The sequence below is a fragment of the Ylistrum balloti genome, unplaced genomic scaffold (genome assembly GCF_031769215.1).
Source record: "Ylistrum balloti isolate Yb309-2 unplaced genomic scaffold, AGI_CSIRO_Ybal_v1 Utg369934, whole genome shotgun sequence".
NCBI lineage: Eukaryota > Metazoa > Mollusca > Bivalvia > Pectinida > Pectinidae > Ylistrum > Ylistrum balloti.
The window spans coordinates 396900-412617 of record NW_026782045.1 but is presented as its reverse complement, the minus strand read 5'-3'; the positions used below and the strand labels follow the sequence as shown (position 1 = coordinate 412617).

The following is a 15718-nucleotide window of genomic DNA, read 5'->3' as shown; positions in this document are numbered from 1 at the left end:
TTTTACGGAGCCAACATCTTAATCACCCCGCACATGCAAACTGCTCCCTTCCGATACATTTTGCCAGTTGTTTTCCCCCAGCAGACGACAACAATTACTGGCGGGAAAGGTTTCCACACAGACAATGCATTAATTGGAACGAAAAGCTGTTGAGCATACGACACTACAGAGGTGGCTGGCAATGCCATTTCCACGCATGAAATATGATGCTGTGTTTTGACACAGAATTCCAAAAAGCATACCATTAGGCGTATCAGTTAAGAAAATCATGCGTTGAGAAAATTTGATCATTCTGTGAACTTCCATCATCGCAGGAATACTGTAAATAATGTCTACAAATTGACATACAATTGGATATTATCGAACTGGCATTAACATTGCTCATGAATGCCAGCTTAAAGCAGTTCAATATTAAAACTAGTACCATATTGGTAATGGTGTTTTCCCGCGTGAATTTATCACATTTACATATAAGTCTTAATTTTCAATTTGGTTACCCATATTTTCTCATCAGAAGGAATCCAAAGATACTTCCCAAGGTACGGTAGGCAAAAATGAAGTTATTTTTCAACATATTTTTTCAGAAACATACAACAACATTTCTCGACATAAAGTGAACACCTGATTATATATTAACCACACATAATATTGACAAAGACAGGTATTTCAAATGACAAAGAGCTCACTCTTTATATACATTTTCTATAATTATTTTATTTTGTAAACGTGATATTCTGGTTATTTATTTATCTGACTTCTGCTGTAAAATGGAAATTGCCTATTACTGTTACGATTTTAAGAAGATATATGAAAGAATCGGGGACAAATTTTATACATATTACTCCTGTTGTGGGGGCACTCGTACAATTTTGGGACATTTATGTGTTTCGGTGACTTAATTCACCAGCACAATAATATGATGAAATGTCACCACAAAGTTTTACCATCTCGATAGTGCTCGCAAACTCATGTGTTCGTCTTCTCTCATCCCCATACTTATATGAGGTCATTATTTCTCATTTATTTGCACACAAAGTTTGTGTAACAAATAAAATACTGAGCTCGATTTATTCTATATTCAGGCGAGATTAGTTTGGGTTGAGGAGTAATATACACTAACCATTGCCATATCTGTGATATTGCCATTGGAAATAGGTCTCCTCGGAACGTCTCCGTGAAACTCCTAATATCTACAGAGAGAGAGGGAGAGAGAGAGAGAGAGAGAGAAAGAGGAAGAGAGACAGAGAGAGAGAGATATAGAGAGAGAGAGAGAGAGAGAGAGAGAGAGAGAGAGAGAGAGAGAGAGAGAGAGGGAGAGGGAGAGGGAGAGAGAGAGAGAGAGAGACAGAGAGAGAGAGAGAGAGACAGAGACAGAGAAGAGAGAGAGAGAGACAGAGAAGAGAGACAGAGACGGAGAAAGAGAGGGAGAGACAGAGAAGAGAGAGAGACAGAGACAGAGACAGAGAGGGAGAGACATAGAAGAGAGAGAGACAGAGACAGAGACAGAGAGGGAGAGACATAGAAGAGAGAGAGACAGAGACAGAGACAGAGAGGGAGAGACATAGAAGAGAGAGAGAGAGAGAGAGAAGAGAGAGAGAGAGAGAGGGACGAGGAAGAGGGGGAGAGAATCATCTCGAATTTCTATAAAGCGTGTAAATAGGCTACAATGGTATCCGATGACTTGTTGCATTATCCGTCGTCTATAATGAACTTATCCCAGCCTTTTTATTAGCTTTCAGATAAAAAAATGTCCTCTTTCCGTTCACGAACATTATACTCTCCTCATTATCAGTTTTTTTGCTAGCCGCTGAATGGATCGTGTTATTTCACTCGGCACTAATACCCTGGTAATGCGATGAGGATCCTTGCTGCTAAATAACCCATGGTATTATCTTTTTCTGTCGAATATCTTTATCCATTTAACATGCAACAATTTTGCATGCATTTAATTCCCGGCATCCGCACTGAACAATACAGAAACGACATGACTCAGATGGTCAAAATATTGGTCAGCTTTATACATATTACAAATGTAAGTGAAATTTTGAAATCTTATTAACTTCAAACATGCCTTCCTCTATATATGTTTCATACCTGTCTATAAATCTCTATTTTCAGTTTTAAATACACTACATTTTATATGGCTGAACTTCTATGTAAAGACTATTTGCACGCGAAGGCCTTTTCTGATCCCATGGGTGGTGTATACGTGTTAAATCTATAAACACGTTTGGCGATTTCTCTAACCCTAATCCTACTCCTACCACAACTCCTAACCCTAACCCTACCCCTACCACTAACCCTAACCCTAACCCTAACCCTACCCCTACCCCTACCCCTACCCCTACCCTACCCCTACCCCTAACCCTACCCCTACCCCTTCCCCTACCCCTACCCCTACCTCTACCCCTACCCCTACCACTACCCTTTCCCCTACCTCTACTCCTAACCCTACCCCTACCCCTACCCCTAACTCTACCCCTACCCCTACCACTACCCTTTCCCCTACCTCTACTCCTAACTCTACCCCTACCCCTACCCCTAACTCTACCCCTACCCCTACCCCTACCACTACCCCTACTCCTACCTCTACTCCTAACCCTAACCCTAAGCCTACCTCTACCTCTACCCCTACCCCTAACCCTACTCCTACCACTACCCCTTCCCCTACACCTACCCGTCATCCTACACCTACCTCTATCCCTACCTCTACCCCTACCCCTAATGTTACACCTACCTCTACCCCTACCCCTACCTGTCCCCTACACCTACCTCTACCCCTACCTCTACCCCTACCCCTAATGTTACACCTACATTTACCCCTACCCCTACCTGTCCCCTACCCCTACCCCTACCCCTACCCCTACCCCTACCCCTAACCCTAACCCTACCCCTACCTCTACCCCTACCCCAATCCTACACATATCCCTACCCCTACCCCTTATCCTAATCCTACCCCTACCCCGACCCCTACCCTACCCCTACCTCTACCCCTACCACTACCCCTTCCCCTACCTCTACCCATAACCCTACCCCTACCCCTACCTCTACCCCTACCCCTAACCCTACCCCTACTACCCCTACTCCTACCTCTACTCCTAACCCTACCCCTAAGCCTACCTCTACCTCTACCCCTACCCCTAACCCTAATCCTACCCATACCACTACCCCTTCCCCTAACCCTACCCCTACCCCTAATTCTACACCTACCCTTACCTCTACTTCTACCTCTACCCCTACCCTTAAACCTACCCTACCCCTAACCGACCTCTACCCCTAACCCTACCCCTACCCCTACCCCTAATTCTACCTCTACCTCTACCTCTACCCCTACCTCTACCCCTAACCCTACCCTACCCTACCCTACCCCTACCCCTAACCTACCTCTACCCCTAACCCTATCCCTACCCATAACCGTACCTCTACCCTTACCTCTACCTCTACCCCTACCCCTACCCCTAATCCTACCCCTACCCCTACCCCTACCCCTCAATTGATATATTATTATACAATGAATAATTGAAAGAATTTCAAAGATAGACAACAGAGAGACGGATAGACAGACGTATGGACGGGCAGGCAGGCAGACAGACAGACAGAAGGACAGAGGTTTATAAAAGAATAAAACAATTGATTGATGTAGCTCCTGTGTTGCTGAGTGTTTAGATATTAAGTACAGATATCTAAAATATTTTATCTTTTATAAAACACTATATGGTAAAAATCAGTCTTGTTTGTTCCGTTAGTCCCGATAATTTGGGCAGATGACATAGGTTACAAAAATGATTACAGTTTCACTACAATCTATCGTATTTTATGTAAATAAGTTATTATTTTCACATTTTATGCATAAAGTATGTAATCATGAATTTGTAAATACATCATAACACAACACTGCACAGAAACAACAATTAGGTGTATGATCTATCTAGTGAACAACGCCTGGAAAGTTTAATCTTTTTATAACAAGCATCATATGTGTTTAGGATAAAGCTGATACTGGGGTCAACGAAAATAACAATATAATTTTGTATATCTATATAATTATATCTATCACATCGTTACGTAAAACTAGAAAATATATTTCTCAAGACGAAAAGTCCGCAACATCGCTGTTATGTGTTAACAATTGATAGTATAATCGACCAGCGGACAGAGAAAAATTGATTGAGTAAAGCAATGTACAGGCATGCGCGCGCCATCTGTTGAGCTCTCCCTGTATAGCTCGTGAGCGCGATATGCCACTTGTCGTCTGCTAACTCAGCAGCCGTACCGAAATATCCTCGCGCTAGATCCCACCAGTTGGTGTATCGTCTGCTTGTTGTAGAAGCGTAGCAGACGATGTATGGTTAAGCGGCAGAGAGAAGTGGTCGAGTACGATGGGATTTTCGTGTGATCTACCATCTTTGTGACCAGAGAAAAAAGTTTATTTATTGAAAAGACTAGAGGTGGAAGGACAAATTTAACAACAGGTTTTGAATGTTGAATGTAAAACTACTGACCATGGAAGAGCAGATTTTCATCAATGGACGGAAATGCCAATTGAAACGACCTAAGGTAAGAATCTGCACTCTACCTAACTAAGCTGGTATTGATGAGAACCGTCCCCGTGCACGGAAAGTAATTTATAATATCACAGATTGATTAGACCTGGAATCGGTCAACATTCATCCTATTAAGTAAGTTCTCTCGTATATCATACATTAATCCTGTACAAATAATGCATAATACTTGTTTACAAAACGAAACCACAAACTAGTCGTCATGGGTGAATTGATGGCAGTATGCGGGAACATGATTGATTAACACACCGGTGACAGAAAGCAATCCCCGGTGGGTTTTCATCAATTGAAGCCTTCGTTAGATTTCTCGTTGATTCGTAATAGGAATGTCGGTAGGCTTTCATTGAACGGTCGTAGTAATTATGTACAAGATTCGGTATACAGAATTAATCGGATTAATACCATGTTATATATGAAGACTGACATATACCGATTTAAATTTCATGACACTGTATCCAAAATTCTAAACAAACCAGTATTGAGAAAATTCACTGATTTGTAATATATATTTATTGTATTGCTACTGTAGGGATATATAAACATTGTATTTTTACTGTAGGGAGATATATACATTGAATTTTTACTGTAGGGATATATAAACATTGTATTTTTACTGTAGGTAGATATAAACATTGTATTTCTACTGTAGAGATATATAAACATTGTAATGCTACTGTAGGGAGATATAAACATTGTATTTCTACTGTAGGGAGATATAAACATTGTATTGCTACTGTTGGTAAATACAGACATTGTATACATATATATATAGTAATGTAATGATTATTCAGAATCCTAAGAGCTGGTGTGGATGATGATTTCGACACTCCTGTCTATAGACGCCTACGATGCTGACACCCTCTGTTACTCACTGTTTAGGATGTAATGATTACTGTAGATAAACGGAGAGCGAGTCACGATAACATGTTAAAGGGTCCTAAATGTCGATACATTCTGTGGTGACCAATTAGGTCTAAACTTAATGCCGAGCTTACAGCTGTACTTAAACAAACTTGTGTTGCAGTTATTGAACAGCTTATGTCTATATGCAGTAGATTTGTCGCCAGGGGACGTATTGGAGTAATATGTTCAGTTCCGATATCGTTTTGTATATCATACATATTAATGCTATAATTTATCTATATTGTATAATGTGGGTGTTAAAGGTACTGCAGGCAGATATAAACATTGTATCTTACTGTAGACAGATATAAATATTGTATCCTACTTTAGACACATATAAACATTGTGTCTTACTGTAGATAGATATAAACATCGTATCTTACTGTAGACAGATATGGACATTGTGTCTTACTGCAGGCAGATATAAACATCGTATCCTACTGTAGACACATATAAACACTGTGTCTTACTGTAGATAGATATAAACATCGTATCTTACTGTAGACAGATATAGACATTGTATCTTACTGTAGACAGATATAAACATTGTATCTTACTGTAGACAGATGTAAACATTGTGTCTTACTGTAGACAGATATAAATATTGTATCTTACTGTAGACAGATATAAATATTGTATCTTACTGTAGACAGATATAAACATTGTATCTTACTGTAGACAGATATGGACATTGTGTCTTACTGCAGGCAGATATAAACATCGTATCCTACTGTAGACACATATAAACACTGTGTCTTACTGTAGATAGATATAAAAATTGTATCCTACTTTAGACACATATAAACATTGTGTCTTACTGTAGATAGATATAAACATTGTATATTACTGTAGACAGATATAAACATTGTATATTACTGTAGACAGATATAAATATTGTATCTTACTGTAGACAGATATAAACATTGTATCCTACTTTAGACACATATAAACATTGTGTCTTACTGTAGATAGATATAAACATTGTATATTACTGTAGACAGATATAAACATTGTATATTACTGTAGGTAGTTATATACAGTGTACTTCTCTGTTGGTAGGTGTGAATATTGCATTTCTGCTGCAGGTATATGTATAGATATGAGAATTTTAATTCTGAAGTAGGTAGATAGAAATCGGATTTCTACTGTCGGAAGATACAACCATTGTATTTATACTGTATGTAGATACAAAAATTACATTTCTTCTGTAAGTAGATACAAACATCGTATTTCCACTCTAGGTAGATACACGTATAGACTCTGTATTTATTCTGTAGCTGCCCTGTGTAAACAAGGACAGACATACCACTATAGTATTATGTATTTATTGTTACTATAGGGACTGCAGATACATGTAGATAGGTAGAATACATTGTAGTTCTGTGCATTATACCTCGCATGTAACACGTAAGTTATCATTACGGGGTAATTAGTTCATATGAAGCACACATGGTGCTTGAATTAGTTGGTATCGCTTATAAATATATCGCTTTTAACGCTTTGTGTTGCATTGGGAATTTATAAAGTTAAAAGTTGCCGACAATTTCAAAACAAAATCTTTGATTGTTCAATGAACAAGTACTTCTATATAACGATGGTAAAATATTTACCGAGAATCACCGATACAGACTCGGGAGTGTTTTTGTGGTGCCATATTGTTATCATGAGCTCTACAAAAATTGTAGGATCCGATTTCTATGTTAAGTCCCGCGCGATGATGTTCCTTTCATCCAGCTATGTACTGATGTACTGGTAAACCACACGAAATCATTTGTACACACAAACATCAGCAAAATACAAACAACTGCTATCGTTAATAATTGATCATTTTATTGAACTGGAAATAACAAAAGTTGTTTAGTTAAAATGTTGTGGTGTTATTTGATTACTAGGCGTGACATTGACTCAGAGAATTTTAAAGTTAATGGGTTATAGATCAGGCTCCAGTTACCCAAAGTTAAATTAATGTTATTTAGTGGTTAGTGAAAAACCACACAAAATTTGAAATTTTCTTGATCAATTCACAGTTATAGGTATTTAAGTGTCAACTTTACAATTAACAATATTTTCAGCATCAGAAATATGCTTTTTTTCACTAACAAGTGGTTCTAAGTAACCTTTGAGCAACATGGACCCGCTGTATAAAAGCTTTGCTTATCTAAACATAATCTTTATCATGTCGAATTTGTATCTTTGCTGTTTCAAACAAACATCATCAAACGACTCTATTCTTTGAAACTGATTGCTAATTCAATCAGTGTTAGAAAATGTTTGTTTCATACACTGTTTGTGAATTTCAGGTTATGTATTAATCTGATTGCTATATTACCTAATTAAATTTTATATTAAAACATGACCGTTTCATAAATGGTTTGTAAATTCATTTAATAGATTATTCTGTTAATTAATATCAAAACGTAGTTACGTATTTAAGTAAACAAATAATCCACATGCTGTTTTCATTTACAATAATTCAGTACGTTCTCAATCAAAATATATTCTACCTCAGTGTGTGATTTCATTTCGTTGTCGCTTTTAAATGGAATTTATTTATATCTTAGCATGTCAAAGTTAGGAAAACTTATAATGCGAATTATAATTAAGAAAAATTTTGTAACTTGGATTAAATGCTGTCCAGCCTTGTTACCTCGAAGTCGACGAGGCCATAGGAAAATTTCGAATTTCTAAGTATTCGACGTCAGTGAGTTCGAACGTTTGATGTGACTGTGGCTTGGACCGACGAAATACTTAAAAAGTTCGAGATATCGAGACTCGCCTGTACTTCCCAATTTAATATTTATGTACTCGCACCACATATACGTAATTAAATTACACATTAAGTGTATGATCAATTGGAAGAAACAGAATCCTATAAATTTTCATGTTTTAACGTTATGTTAGATTCGCCACAATAAATGGAAAAGATGAAGATTTATACACGTGATTCTATAATATCACATTGAGCGATGAGAACACTATACACGGTAGATATGTTGTCTACAGAGTGACATCATCGACCTAACACTAAATCATGTCACTGGGCTTAATTATCATTCAAACCTTGCCAATAATTATACAGAAAGTTTCCTATTCAACTGTTTCTTGTTGTCTGTATCGTGAGCACATTCCGATTGCGCCATGAGATAGCATTGTGTGTACACATGCTGGCCTGAGTGAATCATACAGACTGTATTGAATGGGGTCAAGTCAGATGTCAGTTTCTGAGTGTGCGTTCTGTGTGTGTTCTGTGTGTGTGTGACAAAACTATCAAATCACTGATGAAGTCTCGATTCTCTCTCCATCAGTAAAATGTTATGCTACTGTACATGGCATTTGAGAACATTAACGATTCTCAGCCAAGCAAACATCATAAAATTCTCATTGATATTTCACGGACTCTGACATGTGGCGTTGGCGAATTCTCTGACGGAGGTTCGTGACATTGATAATGAGAAGGGACAATGTTTTATATCTGTGTATTGAAGACAATAATGAAATCACATATTAACGTTAATTTCTGTTACAGATATCATGACACCCTATTCATGTCCCCTGTAGTGTTATTGGGGACATAGAAGACTGTCATTGTTATATCTAGCAAGCCGATACCGAAAACGTGATACGAGTATGATGTACCCTTAACTTTAAGTAATATTTTTTATGCAGAAATGAATATTTTATGATGTTTACCTCCGTACATGAAGCTAGCAACACTTCTACAAAATCGCAACAACTCATCTGTTAATGGAGCTTTACCGAAGGGACTTGTCTTAGGTTAACTGAGAAATACAGAACACTCATCAAATATGGTTGTTGTTATGCTTACGGTAAGTGTAGTAGTCTGATAAACAGTATAGGACAGATGTTAACTGATATAGTTAGGTAGATAAACAGTATAGGACAGATGTTAACTGATACAGTTAGGTAGATAAACAGTATACTGATACAGTTAGGTAGATAAACAGTATAGGACAGATATAAACTGATACAGTTAGGTAGATAAACAGTATAGGACAGATATAAACTGATACAGTTAGGTAGATAAACAGTATAGGACAGATGTTAACTGATACAGTTAGGTAGATAAACAGTATAGGACAGATATAAACTGATACAGTTAGGTAGATAAACAGTATAGGACAGATATAAACTGATACAGTTAGGTAGATAAACAGTATAGGACAGATATAAACTGATACAGTTAGGTAGATAAACAGTATAGGACAGATGTTAACTGATACAGTTAGGTAGATAAACAGTATAGGACAGATATAAACTGATACAGTTAGGTAGATAAACAGTATAGGACAGATGTTAACTGATATAGTTAGGTAGATAAACAGTATAGGACCGATGTTAACTGATACAGTTAGGTAGATAAACAGTATAGGACCGATGTTAACTGATACAGTTAGGTAGATAAACAGTATAGGACAGATGTTAACTGATACAGTTAGGTAGATAAACAGTATAGGACAGATATAAACTGATACAGTTAGGTAGATAAACAGTATAGGACAGATGTTAACTGATACAGTTAGGTAGATAAACAGTATAGGATATAAACTGATACAGTTAGGTAGATAAACAGTATAGGACAGATATAAACTGATACAGTTATGTAGATAAACAGTATAGGACAGATATAAACTGATACAGTTAGGTAGATAAACAGTATAGGACAGATATAAACTGATACAGTTAGGTAGATAAACAGATATAAACTGATACAGTTAGGACAGATATAAACTGATACAGTTATGTAGATAAACAGTATAGGACAGATATAAACTGATACAGTTAGGTAGATAAACAGTATAGGACAGATATAAACTGATACAGTTAGGTAGATAAACAGTATAGGACAGATATAAACTGATACAGTTAGGTAGATAAACAGTATAGGACAGATATAAACTGATACAGTTATGTAGATAAACAGTATAGGACAGATATAAACTGATACAGTTAGGTAGATAAACAGTATAGGACAGATATAAACTGATATAGTTAGGTAGATAAACAGTATAGGACAGATATAAACTGATACAGTTAGGTAGATAAACAGTATAGGACTGATACAGATATATAACTGATACAGTTAGGTAGATAAACAGTATAGGACAGATATAAACTGATACAGTGGTAGATAAACAGTATAGGTTAGGTAGATAAACAGTATAGGACAGATATAAACTGATACAGTTATGTAGATAAACAGTATAGGACAGATATAAACTGATACAGTTATGTAGATAAACAGTATAGGACAGATATAAACTGATACAGTTAGGTAGATAAACAGTATAGGACAGATATAAACTGATACAGTTATGTAGATAAACAGTATAGGACAGATATAAACTGATACAGTTAGGTAGATAAACAGTATAGGACAGATATAAACTGATACAGTTATGTAGATAAACAGTATAGGACAGATATAAACCGATACAGTTAGGTAGATAAACAGTATAGGACAGATATAAACTGATACAGTTAGGTAGATAAACAGTATAGGACAGATATAAACTGATATAGTTAGGTAGATAAACAGTATAGGACAGATGTTAACTGATACAGTTAGGTAGATAAACAGTATAGGACAGATGTTAACTGATACAGTTAGGTAGATAAACAGTATAGGACAGATATAAACTGATACAGTTAGCAGTATGATGTTCCGTTAGGTGGTTTTTTAAATAAACGTTAACGCATTACCTAAAATTACTTGGGATTTCTTTTTTTTTCTCTGATTTTTCATATACTTATCTGGATTCGACGATTCGAAATAATGAAATTAGTCTGTGGCCAACAAGCATGCTGTCTTCAATAGATATAGTTTAGTATTACCATAACTAAAACAATTTTCCGCGTTCAATACTACGGCAAAATGATTTTCCGTTCGATATCATATATATTTCATGAATATGACAGAAAAGCCGTATCCGCGTGAGTGAAAATTACAGATATTTTCTGTCATACGAGCGAAATATATATGACATTTTACAGGAAAGTATTATAATTTCTATTCAATACATTTTAAATTTTATGGAAAAAATCGATCTAAACAAAAATTAAACCGGCGTTCAAAAACACGTTGGGGAAATATTAACGTATTCTTTGACATCGTATAGTTTGCCATTACGCTTAAAATGACGACCCCATTTGCAATTTGCCCCCCTACGTGGTGGTTCAATATCTTATGCAGTTATCCAATAAGGATCGCTTACACAACTGTTTTAGATCTCAAACTTACGAAAACTCAAAATGTACATGGAAACGATTTGATGAAATACCAAAAAATTGTTCAAAATTGTTTAAACAGGAAAATCAGCAAGTTTCAATGCAGTAACTAAGAAGCATGATTCTGATTGGTGGAAAACTAGTTACTATTGATGATGAACAATTCATAGTTTTATTTGTCAAATTAATATATTTATTTATATGACTTAAACGGTTACACTTGTTTTCTTTAATTGTTGTATAAATTCACTGATGTTGAAGAGTTATATACATTGGCAGATATGATAAATAATTTCAGTCAATTATGGTAAATATTTCGTCGTTGGTTTCACTCTGCATGATTGATAACGCTAACAATGCTGAAGGGTTTCCGTTTTGCGTTTCTGTTGTACATACAGGAACATATAAGACCACATATAAATGTTGTTTCATGTGAAGAACAAAACATTCTAAAATGCTTTAAATTACACTTTCGGGAATAAGAGGTCGGTAATATAGGAATCAGAAATTATTACCAGACTACATTCATTTCTTGACAAAGATGCACTCCTTTAAAATGATACAGCATATTTAGTTTCAATAGGGCGTGTAGGTTGTTTTCTACAACCCCTACTGCTTGAGGCAAGCCATTTTTCTTCTTATCGTAATGAACAATTAATTACAACATCGCTATACCTCAGCACATCAATCGGACGCTAAAGTTTAAACAGCTATTTATACCCAACTGCTGGTAATTTCAAGTGGATTATACACAAAATCAGCCAATCGTGGTCCGAACAGACTTGTTTGAAGTGTTTTGGGATTATCTTGATAAAAGTAAACCGAGAGGAAAAATGTCTTTAATTATACTAAGTGGTAATCATTGGATTTTCCAATCGCCATGTTTTATGTATTTTACTAAAATTTCAATTGCCTGGCACTCCACTGATCCGGTGCGTTCATTATTGAAAATGTAAAATTTAATTTTCTTAATGGTTTCAAGATACAGTTCACAAAAGTATACATGCATATATGTAATTAAGAATCTATATATAAAACGAGTTAACGGCAACTTTCGGTTTGGATTTGTATGTCTTGATTCTGTCTCAAACCAAACCTCAAGTTCTCTTTGTGAGACAGACAAATCCAAATGTCTGGCTGGCACATTTGTCAACACAATAAATCAACTGTTAACTGGAAACTACTTGGTGTGGTGAATTTGACACTTCTAGAATATAATATGAGGCGGTGGGTCACAACATGACGAATACAAAATGTTTAACAGGAATTATTCAATTGAATCAAAATACTATTTCTAATTTCATTTCGTGCCTTATTATACGAAGATAAGAGGAAACCCAATTAGAATCACCGATATCAGTTATCTATTAGTGCCCAAGCAAATATCCTCTTTCTCTGGTGTTCAAGACAAAAAAGAACAACACAGCAAAAAGTGACTCTTTGTTAGACGGGGCAAGACAAAACAATTTAAATATTTTCAACAGTAGGTCTGAGATTTTGTTATGATATTTCGTCAAGGTTACATATTTTTTTTAATTATACCGGTTAATTATGCATACAAATCAAACGTTCTCTAGGGTTCTTAACTTCTTGGCTTTGACATTGACGCGAGCCTCTTAGCTTCGTTAGCAACACCATTCTGCACCTCTCGGATGTGTTTAATATGTCTGTTTAAGAAAAGTCCCGAAATCTGCAGTCTTCAATCATCAGAACGACTACTTCAACTGAGCTCCTTCAGATCTTCAAGTAAATAGGTGCACAGAACAATATCTCACATAGAGTTGGAAATATTATGTCTGAAACCACATGTGGTGACCAAAAACATGGTATATGGATAACGTCTTAGATTTTACTGCTTTCGAAATGCCTTGTTTATATAATATAACAAATATTTCATCTCGACACTCCTTCACTACGTAAAACTTCATTTTATGTATAAAAAACCAGTGCAGTAAATTCGAGTAAAGCAGACTTATTAGTTTGTATTTTACTCCCACATAAATAAGATTTTAACTAGCATGGAGTTGGGGTTTGTAGGAACAGGATAGCACGAAAAACAAACCGACATCTTCACCCAGTATTTCAAGATCAATGAGTGTGATGCTTTCAGTTTTCCATTTTGAAATCATATCATTCCTCTACGTTTAAATGCATCACACAATCAAACGAGTGTTTGTAGCACTTGAAGAAAAAACCAGATTCCCAGCAAATAGAGCATCCGTTAAACGTTTGAATTGGTTGAAGAGGCAAAGTAAACAGATTGGGAAGAGGATTGCAAATAGAGTTAACGACTGAGCCGGTAATGTTTGCCGACAGGGCTACTTCAGACACTCGCTTCTCCACTAAACGATTTAACGTTTCTTGTTTACGCTCGGTAACCATGGACCATGAAGGTTATTATCTGGCACGGAAACCAATTCTTCTTCGGCGTCATCAACAGGCGGTAATGATTAGAAAGCAGCCTTCGAGTATTAAACGGTTTTGATAATCATTTTCAATTTCCAAAAAAAGTTTGTTTTTATTTATTTATTCGAAATGTATTTCGAAAATTTGCTCTAAATAGGACAAAATCGCTTAGTTTCCATGCAGGCTGTCATATTCATTAAACGTAAACGATAATAAAACTGGAAAATGATTAAATATAACATCCGTCTTGAGTGATTTATTTTGTAAATATTATAAAACGTGACAATTCCATCAGCTAACCCCTTTTTATCACACCTCAATTGACTGATACTATCAGAGCTATATATCAGAGTTACGAGTCTCTTAGAGATAAAAGTCGTGGCATTCTGCTGATAATTATACGGCGTTGTACCATCTATTTTGATCTGTTGTTCTTCCTAACGGTTTACTAGGGGATATAGATCTAAAGGTATACTCCGAACGATAGATCTACATAGCAACTTTCAAAGCATGGTCAACTTAATGGTAAACACACTAGCAGATATTGTTTATATTATAATAAACTTTCGTAGTTTCACCACCAGTGTTAAGGGGAAAAACATAGAAACTGGCTTTGGCTCTTTTTTACTGTCAAGGTTGTACATGTGTTTCACGATTTTTCCATACTAAAAATATAAAGAAATGAGATCTCCAAGTTGTTTTTACAGTATTCTCGAAATTACATTTATTTTATTTTTTTGATTAGTTTGTGTTGTGAAGGTCAAGAAAAGAAAGAAAAACTCTTCAAGAAGGAAGTAGACCTTGAAGTGTCATACTTTTGTGTTGTTAGTTTTCTTATGTAACTTCGGGTAAAAGAAATTCAATAATTTTTATACGATATCACAGAGATAGATTTGACATGTGAATTAGAACAGTATTGGATACTAATAGGGTCTTTGGTATGTTATCAAAACATCGATTCTTCTACATCAGCCGCTTATCTCGATCTTTTTTATACAACGAAACCAACAAATACACCTTCCAGCGAGCTGTATAAGTGTGATGGTTGTGGATTCTCTATTCTATGGATAGCACCATACCTATATCCCTAACATATGATCAATTCAATATTTATGGGATTGTTCCCAATAACCCCGATCTTGCAAGGAGTTGTCATCTGTTGGACAAAATGGGTTAAAAAGATGCAGGTTGGTGAAATTCAGTGAAATTTTACGTCTTAGTGATCTTATTCAGAAATATTCCTTTTCATTTTTGTAATATGAAGATTATGCTCGTTTCTTCTCCTCTTGGTTCCGTCGTTGCTGACCTTGTTAAGATTTGAGAACGTGACATTACGTACTTTTACCAATCTCAGTCATATTCTCCTTGTACTTTTTCAGGAGTTTCCCTGTAAGGCTGTTTCTATTTTGCCACATGCTTTATTGAATTTAAATTTTTATTACGATATTGTTCACATGTTGGTATTTTCTTGTTGCTCTTCGCTAAAACCCCTTTAGAGAACTTGTCGTTATACTGTGGAGAGAAAATGGATTGTGCACTACTTTGAACTTTTCCTAATATGCGATGCGATTATTTCTCCGCTGTTGGAACCAATCATCCCC

The 15718-nt window shown here is 35.9% G+C and overlaps 1 protein-coding gene across 1 annotated transcript in view; it reads left to right on the top strand.

Annotated features, from left to right (window-relative positions):
• The first annotated feature begins 4278 nt into the window (after nt 1–4278).
• The window catches only part of LOC132547127 (deoxynucleotidyltransferase terminal-interacting protein 2-like), a 61967-nt gene continuing 50527 nt past the window's right edge, over nt 4279–15718 (top strand). Inside the window, exon 1 of the mRNA XM_060210883.1 lies at nt 4279–4557. The gene's annotated coding sequence lies outside the window, so the exon portion shown is untranslated. The remainder of the gene's footprint in view (nt 4558–15718) is intronic.